The sequence below is a fragment of the Dendrobates tinctorius genome, unplaced genomic scaffold, assembly GCF_039654945.1.
Source record: "Dendrobates tinctorius isolate UK_male_01 unplaced genomic scaffold, ASM3965494v1 ptg000067l, whole genome shotgun sequence".
NCBI classification, from domain to species: domain Eukaryota; kingdom Metazoa; phylum Chordata; class Amphibia; order Anura; family Dendrobatidae; genus Dendrobates; species Dendrobates tinctorius.
The window spans coordinates 5,325,547-5,348,108 of NW_027361735.1; the positions used below are offsets into that span (position 1 = coordinate 5,325,547).

The 22,562-nt window shown below is 45.0% G+C and overlaps 1 protein-coding gene across 3 annotated transcripts in view; it reads left to right on the top strand.

Moving 5' to 3' along the window:
• The window catches only part of GABRB2 (gamma-aminobutyric acid type A receptor subunit beta2), a 441,115-nt gene that overhangs the window by 154,058 nt on the left and 264,495 nt on the right, over positions 1-22,562 (top strand). The gene's annotated exons all lie outside the window — the stretch shown is intronic.

Genomic DNA, 22,562 nt, shown 5'->3' on the forward strand with positions numbered 1-22,562 from the left:
ACCCCTTTTAAGTGAGTAGTATGAGATAAGGGGAAAAAGGTTGTTTTATTAGATAAGCACCAATATTAAATTCTAAGTTGTATACAACATGACAGCTCTTCTAAAGTCACATCAATGCCATCCACAACTGACGGACAGTAGCTCAGCTGTTTCTGTCTGGAGGAAGAATTTATTTTTCCTCATATGTTACCTCTATAAAATCAGCAGCACTCCTGCCACGCCAGCCCCAAATTCATTGACTGTGTGTCATGATCCAGGTTGGATTATGACAGATAAATGCACTAGTAACCATTTTTTTCCTTAAGCTGTGTGCTTAATGATAGTTTTGCCCCCGGTGGCCATTAGGGTCATTGCACTGTGGTGGTTTCAGTTCTAGTTTTGCCCCCGGTGGCCGTTAGGGTCATTGCACTTGTTACTTTAGTTTAGTCCACGTGATTATAAAGCAGGTGTGATTGTTCTGGCTCTGCTATAAAAGAGTGTCAGGTGTTGCAATCACTGTTGGTGATAGTGGTTATTTCCAACCATCCTTGGTGGAGGAAGGAGCGAGAGAGAGTTCCTTTCAGCACAGTCAGAGTCCTGGCGTGGAAGGAGTCACAGAGGGGATTTCCTTGCACCTCTGACAGAGCCTGGTGGCAGCTATTCAGGAGGAAAGCTGCATTCTGGTGGTGGACTCTGTTGCTGGGAGCAAGAGCAACAGAGTAAAGCTAAGTGGTGTTATCCCTGTTTGTGACTTCCCTTATGTGTGTTTCAGTGCAGTGGTGGGATTAGTTTCTGCACCGTCTATTTCATTAGAAAGAGCTAGGTGCAGGGCGAGCTAGGGTGCAAATACTTTTCACAGCACTGTATGTATCTTTGTAGCTTTCCCCTTCTCATTGCCGAGTGTACACTTCAAAAAATACAAAATAGGAAAATAGGGGTCACATAAATCTTTTTATCTAAAAAGTCTTAATCTTCACTCTTCTAAGGATTTCTTTCTCTCAGTACAAACCACAGTAGGGACCAAAGACCTTAGAAATAGAAAAACTTTATAAATAGTAAAACTGAAGCACATATAGAGGGAACCTTTGATACAGACAAGATTGTAATCCCACTGAGAATGTTACGTCTCCTCAGTAAGAGATGTGGTTAAGTAAGATCCTAATGATTTTTTGCAGAGATATGACACACTCATGGATGAAAAAAAAACGCAGCTGTGAAGCATTCACTTGCTTACGCTCCTTCTTACGTTCTTTCTTGTTTTACTTTCTACAACAAAGTCTTTTGTATCCGTGTAATTGAATAAATATATATAAAAGCAATTTAAAGCGTGCAGTGGGCAGATTGTCTGATCTGTAAATCTGTAAATGTTTCTAATTTTTTTTTTAACTTTGAAATATTAAATCAAAAGTTTAGAGTCAGTTATTATTTGCTTTAAAGTTTGGGGTTAAAGAAGTCAAGTTGCCAGTGCAAAAGTTTTGGTTTTTTTTTTGCTTTTTAATTAATCTTGTTAGCTTTTTTTTTTAGAATATGTTTGCATTGTACATCTATTACATATATCTAATGGCTGTTGTGAGTTTCATTACATTAGCAGATGTTGCAGGAGCCGCATTTGTCCTGTTAAGTCTTTTCTAGAGTGTCCTTGTAATCAGTGCAACCATGGAAATAATGCAATGTATAAAAAAATATAATTTAAAAGCTTGTGAATATTTATTCACGGAATGTAGGCTAAAAAGATAACATGAACAGTGCTGTTTGTAACCCTCTGAGTACCTGTAATTCTATATGACACTGGAGCTGCTCCTCACTGCTCCCCTCCCTTAGTTGACATTATGTGACAGATCAGAATGCGTGGCCTGCTCCCATCTTCTAGTAGCAGCAGCCACCAGCCCCCTGATAATGTCTCCTTCACTACAGGGCTACTAGCAGGGAGCAGGCTACACCCCCTCACCTTGTACGGGAGTGAATGAGACATTATCAGGGGTCTGGCTGCTTCTCCTGAGCTGTGATGTAATGCTCCATAAGAGAAGGGGAGCAGTGAGCAGCAGTTCCAGTGTCACTCAGAAATACAGGTATTCAGAGGGTTACAAACAGCACTGTTCATATTATCTTTATTGTTTATGAAGGTAGGGCCATTAGAATAATATTGAGATGTGGTGTTATAGCTGTTGGGAATTATGGGGGAAGTCCACTCCTCAGCTGTTCAAAATGACAATATCCAACTCTCTGGTGCTTCAAAAGTGTGGGAAGTGGTGTTAGGCATTTTTTCTTTTATGTAAATCACGAGTTGAATTTCAAAAGTGTTTGAATTCATGAGGATTATGCAAATTGTCTCTTCAGAGAGGAAGAGGACTAGAACTCTAGTGCCACCTATTGGAAGTAGCAATCCTAAAAGTCAACGTCGACCCCTTAACGAGCCTTGTTGCATGACTTAGGATAAAAGCCAAGCCAGAATTTGCAGACACTGTGTTTCAGGGTACTGCACCTCGTCAGTGCAAAGTGTGAGATCTGGTTTGGCTGTGAGAGAGGCGTCTGAACGATACTGTATCCAAGAAGTATCATTTCTCCTTGCGTAGAATGACATGCTAAGCATGTCGAGATGAGGAGACTTAAAGCCGCAATGCTCCTCTGGGAATTATGCTAATTATGAAAATTGTCTCTTCAGAGAGGAAGAGGACTAGATCTCTAATGCCACCTTTTGGAAGTAGCATTCCTAAAAGTCAATGTCGACCCTTTAACGAGCCTTGTTACATGACTTAGGCTATGTGCACACAGTGCGGATTCTGCTGCGGATCCGCAGCGTTTCAGGCTCTGCGGGTCCGCAGCAGATTTAGGTGCACTGTACAGTACCATTGTTTTCAATGGTAAACTGAAAAACGCTGTGAACATGCTGCGGATTTTTCCGCGTGGATTTGCTGTGGGTTCAATTCTTTGTGAGGATTCCGCTGCGGTTGCACACCTTCTCCATTGTAGAGGTGTGAAACCGCAGGCTAATCCGCAGGTAAACTGCAGGTCTTTTGACCTGAGAATTTATCTGTGGATTTTTCCAAATCTGCACGGAAAAATCCGCAGGAACAAAAACTACGTGTGCACATAGCCTTAGGATAAAAGCAGGATTCATGAGGAAACTCACATTTCTGGAAATTCGACTCAAACTCTACCATGTGTGGATCTATCCAGTCACCTCTAGTCTGGTGGAATAGCTGTTGGCTGATTGAGCTGACACCTATCTAAAATGTATGCTAACTTTCACATTTTATATCTATTGTTCTGCATAAAGTTTACAAATCCTACTTACCATTTCCTTTGCCAAAGGGCAAAACTGCAGATTTTCTGCAGTTTGTATAATTTCCGCAACCATCCCATATAGAATTTTATATTCCAACTGGCTGCTTCATAAATAGGCTTTGCAAAGTTTCTAAATGGTATTCAACTGGAGACTAAGGGTGTTTAATTCTCATTCAATTGCAGACATGCTTTTTTATATTTTTTTTCTTTTCTATTCATTTGCACGGGTCCAACAGTGTATCAGCCCTGGCCCTTTATCTGTACAACTATTCAATTATTAAACAAAGATCCATATATGTATATATATATATATATATATATATATATATATATATATATATATATATATATATATATATATACAGTTAGATCCATATATATTTGGACAGAGACAACGTTTTTCTAATTTTGGTTCGAGACATTACCACAATGAATTTTAAACAAAGCAATTCAGATGCAGTTGAAGTTCAAATTGTAAATAAAATGTTCATTTCTAGTACTTGGTTGAAAACCCTTTGTTGGCAATGACTGCTTGAAGTCTTGAACTCATGGACATCACCAGACGCTGTGTTTCCTCCTTTTTGATGCTCTGCCAGGCCTTCACTACGGTGGTTTTCAGGTGCTGTTTGTTTGTGGGCCTTTCTGTCTGAAGTTTATTTTTTAACAAGTGAAATGCATGCTCAATTGGGTTAAGATCAGGTAACTGACTTGGCCCTTCAAGAATATTCCACTTCTTTGCTTTAATAAACTCCTGGGTTGCTTTGGCTTTATGTTTTGGGTCATTGTCCATCTGTAGTATGAAACGACGACCAATCAGTTTGGCTGCATTTGGCTGGATCTGAGCACACAGTATGACTCTGAATACCTCAGAAATCATTCGGCTGCTTCTGTCCTGTGTCACATCATCAATAAACACTAGTGACCCAGTGCCACTGGCAGCCATGCATGCCCAAGCTATCACACTGCCTCCGCCGTGTTTTACAGATGATGTGGTATGCTTTGGATCATGAGCTGTACCATGCCTTCACCATACTTTTCTCTTTCCATCATTCTGGTAGAGGTTGATCTTGGTTTCATCTGTCCAAAGAATTTTCTTCCAGAACTCTGCTGGCTTTTTTAGATTTTTTTTTTTTTTAGCAAAGTCCAGTTTAGCCTTTTGATTCTTGATGCTTATGAGTGGCTTGCACCGTGCAGTGAACCCTCTGTATTTACTTTCATGCAGTCTTCTCTTTATGGTAGGTTTGGATATTGATACGCCTACCTCCTGGAGAGTGTTGTTCACTTGGTTGGCTGTTGTGAAGGGGTTTCTCTTCACCATGGAGATTATTCTGCGATCATCCACCATTGTTGTCTTCCGTGGGCGCCCAGGTTTTTTTGCATTGATGAGTTCACCAGTGCTTTCTTTCTTTCTCAGGATGTACCAAACTGTAGATTTTGCCACTCCTAATGTTGTAGCAATTTCTCGGATGGGTTTTTTCTGTTTTTGCAGCTTAAGGACGGCTTGTTTCACCTGCATGGAAAGCTCCTTTGACCGCATGTTTCCTTCACAGCAAAACCTTGCAAATGCAAGCACCACACCTCAAATCAACTCCAGGCCTTTTATCTGCTTAATTGAGAATGGCATAACGAAGGGATTGCCCACACCTGTCCATGAAATAGCCTTGGAGTCAATTGTCCAATTACTTTTGGTCCCTTTAAAATCAGGGTGGCACATGTTAGGCTACTTTCACACATCAGGTTTTCGGCGTCAGGCGCGATCCGGCGTCGTGCCGGAATGCCGGATCCGGCAAATGTTTTGTAAAACCTGATGTGCCGGATCCGGTTTTCTGCCGGATCCGTCTTGTTCTTGACAGACAAAACCGGATCCGTCTCATCCGGTTCATCCGTTTTTCTATCCGTTTTTCGACGGATTACGCCGGATCTGGTTTTTAAAATTGACCCTTGTGGCCTTCCGAACGGGATTGGCTACTGGAAAACTATATATAGCATGTTCCTACAGCCCTTCTTTGACAGGTTGTAGAGGAGAAAGTGCAGGTTGGAGAGAAGAGCAAGTTACTGGCGAAGATGGATGTTGTCATTGGAAATATTACCACTAGAAGTTCTGTGACGGTTTCAGTAATGAGGGACAATTTTGCACTATACTTTGTCACCTCAAGGCAGAGTACACTGGCAGGATGACAGAGTGTGAAAGATTTGTGCCCTACCAAACTTGTGTACCTTCTGGACCAACAGTATATACCTTTGCCAACCAAAGTTGGCTATCTTGTCATGGTCTTACTATTTTTAGCTTTAGGCCACAGGTGTGTACTTGGTTGTGTTTTATGCAAAGTATTTCACCTTTTAACAAAAGTTGTGTACATGGTTAGGAAATCACCAACAATAAACACAACTTTTCAGGTGAAATACTTTGCTTCAAACACAACCAGGAACACAACTGTGGCAAAAAGCTAAAATTTACCCACAGTTATATACCTGGTTTTGAATACCTTTTTACCTTTTAAATACCCTGTATTTAACCTTTTTTTTAAACATATTTCGCCGCAGAAAGAAATGACAGACAACCAGTGTAAACAATAATTTAACTTTTATTTAAAATTTTTTTTTTTGTGTAAACTGTTTTTAAATTTAAAAAAACTTTTTTAATAAAGGTTTGAAACCAACCAAATGGGCATTTTTATTACAAAAAATACATTATAACTCGGTGTAGTGTGGGGTGGAAATACTGCTGGAGGGGCTGCGGGACACTTCGACAATGGGAGTGTGGAGAGAGGACTGGGATCGTGGTGGGGAAGGAACAGTTAGAGGTGATGGTGTGGAAAAAGATACAGAATGGGTGGACATGTGGGAGGCAGAAGAGGTGGTGGGCGGTGGAGTGGAGGGTTGGGCAGGGACTGTAGGATCAGATGATGTTGATGGAAAGTTGTATGGGGAAGGAGTTTGGTACGGGGAAGGAGTTTGGTACGGGGAAGGAGTTTGGTACGGGGCAGGTTGCTGGAAGTGGGGAGATGTCTGGTACTGGGGAGGTTGCTGGTACTGGGAAGGTTGCTGGTACTGGTGAGGTTGCTGGTGTGTAATAGGAGGGGGAGGATGGAAAGTGGCTGGAGGGGGTGCAGATGTAATAGGAGGGGGAGGATGGAAAGTGGCTGGAGGGGGTGCAGATGTAATAGGAGGGGGAGGATGGAAAGTGGCTGGAGGGGGTGCAGATGTAATAGGAGGGGGAGGATGGAAAGTGGCTGGAGGGGGTGCAGGTGGAGGAACTACAGTGGTGGGAGGTGGAGGTTGGGAGGTAACCTGCTGTAGAGCACCGTGGCACGAATGCATTACATGCATCTGCTGGGTAGGAGATAGTGTTGCCATGCGCTCCACAACAGACCTGAAAAAGGTGTGGTTTGGCGAAGATCTTGCTTCTGAATGCATGGTTTGCAGAAGTGTCTTCACCTCCAGAATGCTGGAGTTGATCTGCTGAAAGCCTGCGGAGATTTGCTCTGACAAGACTTTTAGACAGTTCTGGAAAGATGCATTCAGATGCAAGAACTGTGGCGCATAACTCTTTTCCTGACCCCTCTGCCGCTGCCGCCCAGTACCCGCAGGTGTACTAGAGGTGGCAGGGGCAGAAGGGTGGGGTAAAGGGAAAGCGATCTCCTCACCAGCAGCTTCATGTAATGTAGGCGGCCACGATGCTCCTGTGCTGGTGGATGGGACAGATGGGTCGAATGTGTGGGAAGGTGCAGATGTACCGGGGCGGTCGAAGTGTCCCTCGGTGCCGGTCTCCTCAGGGATCGCCTCAGAAGGGTCCAATCGTGCAGGCTCCCGAGTGCTGCTCACCGTGCTGTGGAATAAAGAGAAAAAAAACAATTAAAATACTGACATGGTATGGCCCTGGCTGAAAAAAAAAAGTTACATCTAACATTTTTTTTCACATGTGGTGTGTAATATTTACCTTCTAGTGACCATTGTTTCCCGGAGGAACGACAGGGCTTGTGCGTACTTGTACTTGCTCCTGCGTCCTCCAGATCCACTCGGGGCCCGCATCTCTTTATTGAACTCCTTCTTGAAACGATCCCTCACAGACCGCCACCGATTCACAATTCTGTTCCCTGAAACGAGAAAGGAGTGGTTAGTATACAACATCAGTGTTTCCCAAACTCCAGTCCTCATGGTCCCCAGGGGTCATGTTTTCAGGATTTCCATAGTAAATAGAAATCCTGAACACATGATCCGTGGGGACCACGAGGACTGGAGTTCGGGAAACACTGGTTTACATCAAGCAACCGGTACTGTATATACTTACGCTCTTTAATCTGGGCCCGAACATCGAGGTCCTCCCAGCGGCCCACAAGGAGCGAACAGATTTCCTCCCAGAGTCGTCGGGTAACGATAAGGTCAGCGTGGCGGCGGTCAGCCATATTCCAGAGCGGCTCCCTTTCTCTGACGAGATCGATGAGGTGGTCCACATCGAGTCCTCCATCCTCACCGTCAGAGTCGGGAGCACGCTGTGAAGGCTGTTAAAGAAAAAGACAAAAATAACATAATTAGCCTACACAAAAGAAATGAACTAAAAAGTGCAAAAAAACAAAGCAAAAATATTTATACTTACACGCTGGTGACCGCCGCGTTGCTGTCGCCGACGACCCTGGGAGGCACTGCGAGGACCTCTTGGCCGAGCACCAGATTGGGAAGACTAGAGAAGAAAACAAAAAATGTTATGTCTTTGGATGTAGGCATTTGTTTGCTGTGTGTGGTCTGCAGAACATTGTTTTCTATGTGTTGTGTGTAGTGTGATGTTGTGTTTCTGCGTTTGATGCAAAAAACTTACCAATTGTGAGCCCACTCCAAGCGTCTGTCCACCCCTTCCTTCTTCTTCTGGGAGCTCCTCTTCATCTTGTGAATCCTGTTTTGAAATAAAAGGCAATGAATAGACATATATTACAGAGATGATGGATTTTGGAAATAAAAACTTACCGTCAAACGCTGACGATGCGAGGGAGGGCTCCCAGAAGATGATGTGCTGTCTTCCTGGTGGCCACACTCCATGCCTGTGGGTGGTGTTCCACCTGCTGCCATTGCTGCTGCTGCTGCTGCATCTATTGGGCGGCTGTTGAATAAAGAGAAACAAAGGGCCAATGAATATCTTGATATTCAATAGCCCTAGTTTGGAGGAATGGGGGATTTGATAATTACCGTCTCTCATCTGCTGCTGGCCTCCCCTCCTCAGCATGTTCCATTTGATGCTCCATTTGGGGTGGTGGTGGTGCTGATGGTGCTGCAGTGGTCTCCTGCCTTCTCCTGCTGCGCTTGGTTGCTTTCTTGGGTGGCATGTTGGGTGTGGCTGTGGGTCCCACTGTCTTGCTTTTATATATGTCTTGTGGGCAGAGCTACTGAGCATGCTCAGACCAAAAAAACCGGATCCGGCGCATTGCGGCGCTCATAGACTTTCATTGTGTGAAAATGCCGGACGCGCCGGAGACAAAAAACGTTACAGTAGCTGTTTTTTCCAGACGCCGGATTGCGACACATTGCCGGATCCAGCGAAAACCGGATGAAACGCATGGCCATCCGGCGCGATCCGGCGCAAATGCAAGTCAATGGGGGGGAAACCGGATCCGGCATTGCATTTCGCCGGATCCGGTTTCTGTCAAAAGCGCCGGATCGCGCCTGACGGCGAAAACCTGATGTGTGAAAGAGGCCTTAAGGAGCTGAAACCTGTGTATGTGGATACCCTCAAATGAAAGCTGAAAGTCTGAACTTCAACTGCATCTGAATTGTTTTGTTTAAAATTCATTGTGGTGATGTCTAGAACCAAAATTAGAAAAATGTTGCCTCTGTCAAAATATATATGGACCTAACTGCATATATATATATATATATATATATAGTGGTGTAGTAACCACTGTGTCCGCTAGGGGGCTCTGTGTGGATGTCCCAGGAGAAAGGATGAATGGCAGAATACTGAATGGCCATTATGTATCTCAAAGTGGGTGGCTAAGAGATGGAGACTTATGTGTTTATCAGCAGTGATACTGCTGAGGTGCTGCTTTAATATGACAGGGAGAAGTCTCCAGGTAACTAGGGAGATGGGCGGGCCAGTTACCTACAAACCCACCCATGGGGTGTGTTTAAAGAACATGTTGTAAAGAGTGTGTAAGTGCTTGAAGGACCTGTGATGAGGTCAGAGTCATGTGACCCGGTGGGCGTGGCTATGTACCATATAATGTGGCCAGGGTAGGTCACATGTGGTGAATGCCGGGACCCGGTTGGTCCAGTGTGGAAGGTCCCATTGAGATGGAGTTTCCTGGCTAATAGTATGTGAAGTGGCTGTGGTGAATGGCTGCATGTGTCTGAGAGTTCCCAGGGGAGGGAATGAACGTCTGTAGTAAGCTGAAGCAGCCATGAGGAAACCCGGACGTGGGTGAGATAAGTGAGGCTAAGAAAGCCTGTATGTTGGACATTGTACAACCTGTGTGAACACAGGGTTTACAGAGTGAAACTGCCATGGACGCTCTGCTGTTTATATGAAGTTTTGTTGCTGCTGTGAGTTTATGATGTTGAATAAACTGCATGGACTATGCTTGCTTTACGGAAAATCTGTGCCGGATCTGATTTTGTGGCTGCTGAGCGAGTATCTCCTACCCGAATAACAGCGCTACCTCACAATTGGTGGAGAAAGCTATGGGCATTATTGTAGTATTGTTGCTAGGAGCAACGGAAGAGGACTGCAAAGTCTTTTGCTAAGGGCAACGCTGAGCCAGGAAGGCTGACGTTGGGGAAGCCGCTGCCCGGCTGTTCTGGAACCGTGGGGCAGCCTAGTGAGTAAGGCACTGTCCAGATCGGTGAGCCCTGTGCGGCCGTTTCCCCAGGAGAAAGAGACTTATAGGATACCTCTGCGGTAGAGGGGTCCGAGAATCGGCGCGGCCAGCAGGTGACGGTCGTGAAAACCGTGTTGTACTGACCGGGGTCAGTAAGAAAGAGACTGGTGATTGATAGGGTGCCTCTGTGGAGAAGAGGTATCCGAGGACCTGTGGGGCCAACACAGGTAACGGACAGGTGTTCGTGTTGTACTGACCTGGGTCAGTGAGACTTGGAGGGTTCAGTGAGCAAGATCCTGGAGGGTCAGTGTTGGGAGATTCTAGGAGAAGAATTGGATCCCTGGAGCACGTGGTATGATCTTGGACCTGGTGAGACGTGAGTGTTGGGCAGTCTCAGGAGGAGATGGATGTCCTGAAGAGCACCCGCTAAGCCCCTGGACCTGGTGAGGCCGGTGTGTTGGGAAACCCTGGGAGGAGGGCCGCTCCCTGAATAGCACCCAGTGTGCCCTGTGTGTTGGATGGTCTCACGAGAGGAGACGGAATGTCCTGAATAGCACACAGACAGGACATGTGAGTTTTGTGTGATGTGTTGGTGTGGCCGGTGTGTTGGGAAACCCTGGGAGGAGGGTCGCTCCCTGAATAGCACCCAGTGTGCCCTGTGTGTTGGACGGTCTCAGGAGAGGAGACGGAACGTCCTGAATAGCACACAGAAGGGACACGTGAGTTTTTTGTGTGGTGTTTTTTTTCTCAACTCAACTCAGCCTGCGGTGGCTCAGTGGGAGGCAAGAAGGTGACACGCAGCTTCCTGTAACTCGGCGGGGTTACGACGGGGACAAGCGGCTTCCGGTAACTCGGCGGGGTAACGACGGGGACAAGTGGCTTCCGGTAACTCGGCGGGGTTACGAAGAGGACACCAGCCGCTGTGTGTGAACAGCAGCCGGTGGTGTTGGTGATCTGTGACAGCAGAAGCTGTGGTGGTACCAGCAAGGACTTGTGTGGTATAGTTGAAAGACATAAACTGTGTTGTGTGAACTGTGGTCTGAGAACACCGATATAACGGACATGGGGAAATCCCGGAAGGGGGCGGTGGCCCAAACCGGGGTGGTAGCCCAAAAGGGGGAGGAGTCCCAAATCGGGGTGGTAGCCCAAAAGGGTGTGGAGTCCCAGAAGGGGGCGGTGACCCAAATTGGGGTGGTAACCCAAAAAGACGTGATGTCCCAGAGGGGGCGGTGACCCAAATTGGGGTGGTAACCCAAAAAGGGGTGGAGTCCCAGGAGGGGGCAGTGACCCAAATTGGGGTGGTTCAGGAAATGGCAGCACTGGTTGCCTCAGTGGGTATGTCTGGGGAACCGCAGTGTGTCTGTATGAGTTTTAAGGAGTGCGTCATGTATTTTCCGGATAATGACAGGCCACATGTGTGTACCGTGATGCTGTAATGGGAAGGAGTCTCTGGTAGACTGGATTCAGAGAGTCAGGTGACTCTGACAGGAACTCCTCTCATGTTGTCTCTGACCGAGAAAAATGCCAGGGTTCGCTGTAAACATGGGGTCATGGTGAACTATGCAGTAGACCGAGTAATATTCGAGGAGACCAAAGATGGTGCGTGCCAAGGGGGGGATACCACGTGACTTATTCTATGCCTTGGAGAGGGGCCGGGACTTTGTGTTGTTTGATGATGTATGGGGTCGAATGAGGGAGACGTTTCTACTGTTGGATTAACAGACGTTGACACGGTGACGCCTCCTAACGTGGACAGGTCTGATGTAGAAGTGACTGGAAGAAATACATCTGCCCAACTGACGGACCTGACGTCTCGTGATAAGACAGATGGTGGGCTGGGAGATGAGCTGACTGGAGTGGACACACGGTCAGAGGGTAACTGGAGGCTTGACTCGGATGATCGGTGTGACTCAGACTCTAGGGGTGACTGTGGCTCTGAAAGAGAAAGGGAGCACAGACTAGATGACCTAGAGAAAGAAGTCTTCGAGCTCAAAGGTCACCTGGCATCATGGCAAGGTCTGAATAAGTCCCTCAGAGAAGAGGTAGGAGTACTAACAGAAACTGTAAGAGGTCTTCTGCGGGAGAAGAAGTGGGACGAAGACTTACAGCAGCCAGGCCTGAATGAGGAACAGTGTGAAGACAAAAAGAAACTGAAAAGTATGGAAGCAGAGGTGATTCGTTTGCAGACGGAGCTTCCTGCTGCAGAGTGTGCTAAAAGAAAAGCACAGCAGGAAAGAGATGAACTGGCTGATGTGATTGCCAACAACAGAGGTGAAGGTGCTCTGGCTTTGGAAGAAAAGAGGCGGTTAGAGTCTCGCATTGTTCAGCTTGAAGAAGTGGAGGAAGAACACGGCAACGTTGAATTAGCCAATGACAAGCTGAGAAAGGCCACACTTCAGGTTGACCTGATGGATGCTTATCTGAAGACAGAACGTAGTAATGCTCAGAAGAATGAGAGTGCCCGTCAGCAATTAGTTCGCCAGAATAAGGACTTAGAAGCAAAGGTTGCACTACTGGAGGAACAGCTTGATGCAGAAATTAAAGTGCGACAGTCTGCTAGCAAACAAGTACGTCGTATGGAGAAAAAAATGAAGGTTGTACTAAGGCAAATGGATGATGAAAGGCGTAATTCTGAGCAGTACAAAGGCCTGGCGGAGGGAAATGATGTGCGTCTGAAGCAGTTGAAACGCCAGGTGGAAGAAGCAGAGAAAGAGGCTCAACGTGCCAATATGTTGCACCGTAGATTACAGTGTGAACTGGAGGTTGCTACGGAGACAGGAGATGCAAAGAACTGTGAGGTTAATTCACTGAAAAGTAAACTTAGATGTGGTGGGTACCATTTCTTACAAGACGCTTAGATAGAGAAAGGATGGTGACTAGCCAGTGTCTGACGACGCAGACAGACCGTGACTGGGGGGTCAAAGCCAATGACTGATATTCTGACCGCTGGAGGCGGGGGAGGTCTCACGTAGGAACGAGGCTGTATGACAGATGGAGACGTTCTCTCGACCTGTGGGGCAAGGTGTAGTGAGTGCCCGGTCGCGGGACCCTGGTGTAATGTTGTGTGTTCAACCCCACAAGCTTGAACAGAGGGGGGAGGTATGTGGTGTAGTAACCTGTTGTGAGTTCATTTTCCCCTTCACAATTGAGGTCTGATGAACTCCCTCTTCTGGTGAAGGAAGGTAGTGAGGCTGATTACCAAGCACCTGACAGGATGATGATGACTGGGTGACTGGAATTGCCAACTGGATATAAGGCAGCCGACGCCCTTCTGCCTTGCTGGTGATTTCTCAGAGGGATTCTAGGAGACCAGTCTGATTCCTGCTCCTCAAAAGCTAAGTTTTCTGCTCTGCTTTTTGCATTTGTGTTTTGGTTTTGTTTTGCCTTGTTTTTCTGGATTTCTGCCATTCCCTGCTGGGGTGAGCTGAATTCCTTTTTGCTCTGTCTTCAGAAAATACCTGAGTACTGATATAGTCTTTTTGAAGCCTAGCGTCTTCAGGGCTTTTTTCCCTATCAGTCTGTTGGCTCTTGTTTTGATAGGGTTTTGGCTGATTGCAGACAGCAGCTTTTCTATCCTGTCCTATTTAGTTAGCTTGGGCCCCATCATTTGTTCAGCCTATCTTTCTATATGTGTGAGTGTTTTTTCATCTTGCTTCACCGTCATTATATGTTGGGGGCTGCCTATTGCTTTGGGGTCTGCTCTGGGGCATTTTAGACTTCCCTTTCTGTCTTTAGGCTATTTAGTTCTCTGGCTGTGATCGAGGGGTCTAGGGCACCATAGGAATCCCCCACACCTACTGCTAGTTGTTGTTGTAGCTGCCAACTTCTCTGGTTTTCTGGGCTTAGCTAGTATTTCCGTTTTTGCCTCCTGTGACTCATTCATAACAGAATCACCAGCCAGACCGCAGATCCTAGGGTACTCAATAGCAGGAAAGAATTGTAAAAAAAAAAAAAATAAGTGTGTATATTTTTTCCTCTATATCTCGGAGGCCGTAGGGGGAATGTTTTTTTCTCTCAATGGAGATAAAGCAATTGTCTGATCGTGTGGAGCAGCTCGCTGCGGAAGTGCGGGGAATTTCCGCCTACCTTGCTCATTCACATGCTGCTGAACCAAAGATCCCTACTCCTGATGTGTTTTTTGGGGATCGATCTAAATTTTTGAATTTCAAAAATAATTGTAAATTATTTTTTGCCTTAAAGCCTAACTCGTCAGGGAGCTCCGCGCAGCGGGTTAAAATTGTCATCTCTTTGCTGCGTGGCGATCCCCAGGATTGGGCGTTTTCTTTGAAACCTGATGATCCTAGTCTGACTAATGTAAACGCATTTTTTCAAGCTTTGGGGTTGTTGTATGACGAACCTAATGCTATTGATCAGGCTGAAAAGACCCTGTTGGCATTGAGCCAGGGTCGAGATTCTGCAGAATTGTACTGTCAAAAATTCCGAAAGTGGGCGGTCCTTACTACCTGGAATGATAATGCCTTGGCAGCTCTCTTTCGGAAGGGTTTGTCAGAAGCCGTAAAAGATACTATGGTGGGATTTCCTGTTCCCTCTGGTCTTGACGATTCTATGTCATTAGCCATTCAGGTTGATCGGCGTTTACATGAACGCAGGACTGCACGAGAGGTGTTGCCACCTGTTGAACAAGTGTCTGAACCTATGCAATGTGATAGAGTTTTGTCCAGGGAGCAACGTCAGGAGTTCAGAAGGCGTAATAAGCAGTGTTTTTTTTGTGGAGATGCCTCGCATATTATTTCTGTCTGTCCTAAACGAGAGAAAAGGTTTGCACACACGTTTTCTGTGGGTGGTGTTCAACCTAAGTTTCTTCTGGCAATTACTCTGATCTGCTCCCTGTCCACATTTTCCGCCAAGGCTTTTGTGGATTTGGGAGCAGCCCTGAACCTAATGGACTTGGATTTTGCTAAACGTTGTGGCTTTCCGATGACACCTCTGCGGACGCCTATACCTTTGAGGGGGATTGATGCTACTCCTTTGGCGAAAAATAAACCTCAGTTTTGGACCCAGGTGGTAATGCGGGTCTCCCCAGACCATCAAGAAAATTGCAGATTTTTGGTGTTGCATAATTTGCATGATACCATTGTTCTGGGGTTTCCCTGGTTGCAAATTCATAATCCAGTTTTGGATTGGAAATCTGTCTGTGGTGAGTTGGGGTTGTCGGTGTGCCCTTAGTGAGGCTCCATTTTTTTCCACCTCTCCTCAGTCGCATGATGTTCCTGACTATTTGGCGGACTTTTATGATGTATTTAGTGAGAATGAGTGTGCGTCTTTGCCTCCTCATAGGAGTTATGACTGTGCAATTGAACTGAGCCCGGGGTGTAAATTTCCCAAGGGTCGGCTCTTCAATTTATCTGTACCCGAGCACGAGGCTATGCGATCCTATATTAAGGAGGCGTTGGAGAAGGGTCATATTTAGACCATCCTCTTCACCCTTAGGTGCCGGTTTTTTTTTTGTGGCCAAAAAGGATGGTTCATTAAGGCCTTGTATTGATTATCGTGCCCTCAACAAAATTACTATTAAATATCAGTATCCGTTACCCCTGATTTCGGATCTATTCTCCAGAGTTAAAGATGCTTGCTGGTTTACCAAGCTTGACCTCAGGGGGGCGTATAATCTTATCCGCATTAAGCATAGGGATGAATGGAAGACGGCGTTTAATACTCTGGAGGGACATTTTGAGTACCTGGTGATGCCTTTTGGGCTCACTTATGCCCCTTCTGTCTTCCAGTGCTTCATGAACGACATTTTCCGGGACTTTGTGGATACATTTTTGATTATCTATCTGGATGATATTTTGATCTTCTCCAAGGATAGGGATTCTCATGTGGAACATGTTCGGACTGTGTTCCGGATCTTGAGGGAGAATTCCCTGTATGTCAAAGGATCAAAATGCCTTTTTGGGGTACAGAGGATTTCATTTTTGGGATTTATTTTGTCTCCGTCAACTATTGAAATGGACCCGGCCAAGGTACAGGCCATTTATGATTGGGTTCAGCCCACTACTTTGAAGGCCCTCCAGAAGTTTTTGGGTTTTGCTAATTTTTATCGGAAATTTATAGCAAAATTTTCTAGTATTGCCAAGCCATTGACTGATCTGACTAAGAAGGGTGCTGATGTGTTGAATTGGTCTCCGGAGGCTGTTTCTTCCATTCAGGAGCTGAAGCGAAGATTCACTTCTGCCCCGGTTTTGCGGCAACCTGATGTCTCACTCCTGTTCCAGGTAGAGGTGGACGCTTCTGAGATTGGTGCAGGAGCTGTTTTGTCCCAAAAGGATCCTGTAACATCTAAAATGAATCCCTGTGCTTTCTTTTCCCGAAAGTTCTCTCCATCTGAACGTAACTATGATGTGGGGAATCGGTAACTGTTAGCCATGAAATGGGCATTTGAGGTGTGGAGACATTGGTTGGAGGGAGCTAAACATCAAGTCGTGGTCCTGACTGACCACAAGAATTTGATTTACCTGGAGTCGGCCAAATGCTTGAACCCTAGACAGGCTAGGTGGGCCTTGTTTTTTACACGTTTTGATTTTGTGGTCTTTTCTTCCTGGCACTAAGAATGTCAAGGCTGACGCTCTCTCTAGGAGCTTCTTTGCTGATTCTCCTGTGGTGACCAAGCCTGCTACCATCTTAGGCGAAGGGGTAGTTCTTTCTGCCATCTCGCCCGATTTGAGATGTGCTCTGGAAGAGTTCCAGGAGGACAAACCTGAGCGTTGTCCCAGTGGAAAGTTGTATGTTCCTGACCAGTGGAAGAAGAGAGTGATGTCTGAAGTTCATTGCTCTGCATTGGCTGGTCATCCAGGTATTTTTGGTGCTAGAGATCTGGTGAGTTGGTCTTTTTGGTGGCCCGCCTTGTGTCGTGATGTCAGGAATTTTGTGCAGTCCTGTGGGACTTGCTCCCGGTCTAAACCTTGTTCTCGCTCAAGTGGGTTGTTGATGCCTTTGCCGGTCCCCAGGAGGCCATGGACCCATATTTCAATGGATTTCATCTCTGATATGCCTGTCTCTCAGTGAATGACTGTTATTTGGGTGATTTGTGATAGGTTCTCTAAGATGGTTCATCTTGTACCACTCCCTAAGTTGCCATCTTTCTCTGAGTTGGTGCCCCTGTTTTTGCAACAGGTGGTTCGCTTGCACGGGATTCCTGAGAACATTGTATCTGACAGAGGAGTTCAGTTTGTGTCTAGATTTTGGAGGACTTTCTGTTCCAAGCTGGGAATTCAGTTGTCCTTCTCCTCTGCTTTTCACCCTCAGACCAATGGGCGGACGGAGAGAACAAACCAGACCTTGGAGTCGTATTTGAGATGTTTTATTTCCGCTGATCAGAATGATTGGGTTTCATTTTTGCCCTTGGCCGAATTTGCTTTAAATAATAGAGCTAGTTTTGCCACTTTGATGTCACCTTTTTTTTGTAACTTTGGGTTTCATCCTCGATTTTCTTCAGGGCAGGTGGAGCCTTCTGCCTGCCCAGGTGTTGTGGTGGAGAGAATGCACCAGATCTGGGACCAAGTGGTGGATAAGTTATCTCTCTCCCAGGAAAAGGCCCAGCGGTTTTCCAACCGACATAGGACCATTGGTCCCCAGTTTAAGGTTGGTGATATGGTTTGGTTATCATCAAAAAATATTGCTATGAAGGTGGCTTCTCCTAAGTTTAAGCCTAGATTTATTGGACCTTACAAGATTTTGGAGATTATTAATCCAGTCTCTTTTCGTTTGGCTCTTCCTGTCACATTTAAAATCCATAATGTGTTTCATAAGTCCTTGTTGAAGAGGTTTGTTGAACCAGTTGTTCCTGGGGTGGCACCCTGTATTGACCCTGTATTGACGGACCCTGTATTGGTTGAAGGTAACATGGAATATGAGGTAGACCAGATACTGGATTCCTGTCTGGCTAGACGGAGACTCCAGTATTTGGTTAAGTCGAAGGGTTATGGTCAGGAGGATAATTCCTGGGTCTCTGCCTCTGATATTCATGCCAATAGATTGATGCGTGCCTTTCATCGGGCTCACCCTGATCGCCCTGGTGGCGTGGATGAGGGTTCGGTGACCCCTCCTCAAGGGGGAGGTACTGTTGTGAGTTCATTTTCTCCTTCACCATTGAGGTCTGATGAATTCCCTCTTCTGGTGAAGGAAGGTAGTGAGGCTGATTACCAAGCACCTGAGCAGGATGATGATGACTGGGTGACTGGAATTGCTGACTGGATATAAGGCAGCCGACGCCCTTCTGCCTTGCTGGTGATTTCTCAGAGGGATTCTAGGAGACCAGTCTGATTCCTGCTCCTCAAAAGCTAAGTTTTCTGCTCTGCTTTTTGCATTTGTGTTTTGGTTTTGTTTTGCCTTGTTTTTCTGGATTTCTGCCATTCCCTGCTGGGGTGAGCTGAATTCCTTTTTGCTCTGTCTTCAGAAAATACCTGAGTACTGATATAGTCTTTTTGAAGCCTAGCGTCTTCAGGGCTTTTTTCCCTATCAGTCTTTTGGCTCTTGTTTTGATAGGGTTTTGGTGGATTGCAGACAGCAGCTTTTCTATCCTGTCCTATTTAGTTAGCTTGGGCCCTATCATTTACTCAGCCTACCTTTCTATCTGTGTGAGTGTTTTTTCATCTTGCTTCACCGTCATTATATGTTGGGGGCTGCCTATTGCTTTGGGGTCTGCTCTGGGGCAGTTTAGACTTCCCTTTCTGTCTTTATGCTATTTAGTTCTCCGGCTGTGATTGAGGGGTCTAGGGCACTGTAGGAACCCCCCACGGCTACTGCTAGTTGTTGTTGATAGGTTCAGGGGTCTGCAATCCGATAGCTGCCAACTTCTCTGGTTTTTTGGACTTAGCTAGTATTTCTGTTTTTGCCTCCTACGGTGACTCATTCATAACAGTAACCACTGTGTCTGCTAGAGGGCGCTGTGTGGATGTCCCAGGAGAAAGGATGAATGGCAGAATACTGAATGGCCATTATGTATCTCAAAGTGTGTGGCTTTGAGATGGAGACTTATGTGTTTATCAGCAGTGATACTGCTGAGGTGCTGCTTTAATGTGACAGGGAGAAGTCTCCTGGTAACTAGGGAAATGGGCGGTCCAGTTACCTACAAACCCACCTACGTGGGTGTGTTTAAAGAACACTGTTGTAAAGAGTGTGTAAGTGCTTGAAGGACCTGTGATGAGGTCAGAGTCATGTGACCCGGTGGACGTGGCTATGAACCATATAATGTGGCCAGAGTAGGTCACGTGGTGAATGCTGGGACCCGGTTGGTCCAATGTGGAAGGTCCCGCTGAGATGGAGCTTCCTGGCTAATAGCCTGTGAAGTGGCTGTGGTGAATGGCTGCACGTGTCTGAGAGTTCCCAGGGGAGGGAATGAAAGTCTGCAGTCAGCTGAAGCAGCCATGAGGAAACCCGGACGTGGGTGAGATAGGTGAGGCTAAGAGAGCCTGTGTGCTGTACATTGTACAACCTCTGTGAACACAGGGTTTACAGAGTGAAACTCTGCCATGGATGTTCTGCTGTTTATATGAAGTTTTGTTGCTGCTGTGGGTTTATGATGTTGAATAAACTGCATGGACTATGCTTGCTTTATGGAAAATCTATGAAAAGCTTACAAAAATGCAGACAAATCCGCAGGAAAAAACGCACTGAAAAAATGCATCAAACCAGTGGCAAAACGTTTTCTGCCAAGAGCTGTGTTTTTTGTGCAGAAAAATCCGCGGGAGAATCAACAACGTGTGCACATAGCCTTACAGCTCCTATGAGAGTTTTTAAGATTCTTCAACCCATAGGCTTGTGACAGCTAAAAATGACAATCTTAGCATTAGTTTCTCTAGCCTCAGTGCGAGTTTTCCGCCTCTGCTCCCTATGACTCTGTACAGGCTGCAGCCGTGACTTCGCGACTACAGTGCGTGTGACCACTGCAGAGGATGCAGAAGACATAAGATGTGCGGATGTAGATTTGCGGTCGCTCCACTGCAGCCTAAATTGTGCAAAAATGTTGCAACTTTTCAAAGTGTTTTTATGAAACCTGGTGTAAATACTTTGATGAATCAGCGCCTAAATTTTAAGGCAAAATGCTCCAGCATTGGTATTCCACGTATAATGCAAACTTTTCCTAAATCAGCATACTAGTAGAGCAAATCAAGGCTTTTTTTTTTAAATTATACTTGAGATAACCCACAGTGATAAGATGAGACGATACGCAAAGTTAGAAAAAGTTAGAAAATGTAACATTTTCACTCACAGCATATGTTGTAATGGATTATGAATCATAAGCTATCGACACATTAACTTTACATTTTTAAAGGGAATCTATCAAGAGGTTTTTGCTACATCTGAAAGCAGCATAACGTAGGAAATGAGACCCTGATTCCCTCAATGTGCCACTTAGGCTAAGTTCACACTTGCGTTTGGCTTGTCTGCGTACTTCTTCCCTTAAGCTCCGCCTACTTCCGCATGCATCCTGCGTACCTATCTTTTATCTTTAACATTGGGTACGCAGGGACATGCATTGTGTGCGGATGCGTCCCCATGCAGCGTTTTGACGTGCCCGCCGACCGCACGGGAATGCAACCTGTTGCAACGGGAACGCAACATGTGGAAGTAGGTGGAACGTAGGCAGAGCCTAAGGGAGGAAGTACACAGCCTGTTGCAGACAAGCCAAACGCAAGTGTGGACTTAGCCTTAGTTAACTGGGTGAAGCAGTTGTGATACAATCAGAGAGTTTTTAGATCTAGCAGAGCTCTGAAAGCTGACCCTGCCCACACCGCAGCTTTTCATGTACATTATACATTGACTGGGAGCGGCTTATCATAGGAGAAAGCATGGTCGGACTAGCAGTTGTGTGAGCTGTAGTCCGGGCAGTGATAATCTCCTAGTGTTAAAACCTTCATTGTAAGAAAACAACTGCGCACAGCTTAGTAAGTGACACTCAGCTAAAATCCTGGTTTCAGCTCCTGTCTCCTGCTATTTTCAGATTAAATAGCAAAGACCTGCTGACAGGTTCAGTATGGAGACTGGACAGTATTGTACCACTATAAACCTGAAAAATTAACCTTATACCTGTAGGTTAATAACTTGAGGATATTAAAGGTTACCTTTAAGTGGTGAAAAAAAAATAATTTACACATTTGTCCCTGTTTCAGTGTTCATTGTATAATTATTTTTATATTTTGTTAGTTTCAGCAATTACTGTACGCACACATTAATACAAAATAATTTTTTTAATATTTTTTATTTTATTTTTTAAAAGGACAATTTAAACTTTTTTATATGGTACTACTGCATATGTATTTTCATTAATTAAATTTTTTTTTTTAGATTTTTTTTTTTTTTTTTCATTTTTAACCTCCTTTTAGCCTTGTTTTTCGTTTTTCTCTTTCGTTTTTTTGCTTCTCTTTTTCCGAGAGTCTTATCTTTTTTATCTTTCTATCCTCATGGCAGTATAAGGGCTTGATTTTTCTGGGGTGAGTTGTACTTTTGAGTGACATGGTCCATTTGATCATTTGATGCATAGGAAAGCGTCGTGCAAAAAATTCCAAGCGCGTTGAAATTGAAAAAAAGTGCAATTTTACAATTTTTGTTTTCATTTACCGTGTTCAATATATGATAAAACTGACCTTTCATTATGATTCTCCAGGTCAGTATGAATATGCAGGTACCAAACATGTATAGTTTATTTTTTATTTAAGTTGTGAAAAAAAAATCCAAAATTTGTAAGAAATACATTTTTTCTTGTGTCGCCATTTTCAGAGACCTGTAACGTTTTCATCTTTCGGGGTCTGGGGTTTTGTGGGGGCTTTTTATTTGCACTCTGAGCTGATGTTTTCACTGATGCCACTTTATCTTTCGATCGCCTCTTATTGCATTGTATTGCAATGTTGTGGCGTTTTTATTTTTTTTTCTTGTTACGCTGTTTACCAATCGGATTAAGTTTTTCTAAATATGTTGATAAATCGGACATTTCTGAACTCAGCGATACCAAGCGTGTATTTTTTTTAATTGTCTTATTTTTAATTTAGCAAAATGAAGGTGATTTTGAAGTTTTTGTATTTTTTAAAAAAATTTTCATATTGTTAAAAACTTTTTTTTAAACGTCTTACTTTATTTTGTAGTCTCCATTGGATACTTGAAGGTGCGATCGTCTGATTTTTTGTGCTATACATAGCAATGTTTCAACTACACGAACTGTAGCACTGATCACATCATTTAATGGTTAAGGGAACCTGTTGCATGAAAAAAAACGGTATTATCCTACAGATGTAGGGTTACTCTGCAAGTTGAAAGTGTTCTTAACCTGCCCAGACAAAATTAACTTTATTCCTCCCAGTACTGTTTGGGTTTCAGTCACTGGGGTGTCACCGGGACAGGTCCCGTCACTGCTCTGTGTATAGAGAGCCGAGACTTTAGCGCCCCCACACACTGACTGACAGCAGGATTAGAATTAAAGATGGTGGTCAGTCAGTATTGTTATAGTCACCACTCTATACACAGAGCGGTGACTGA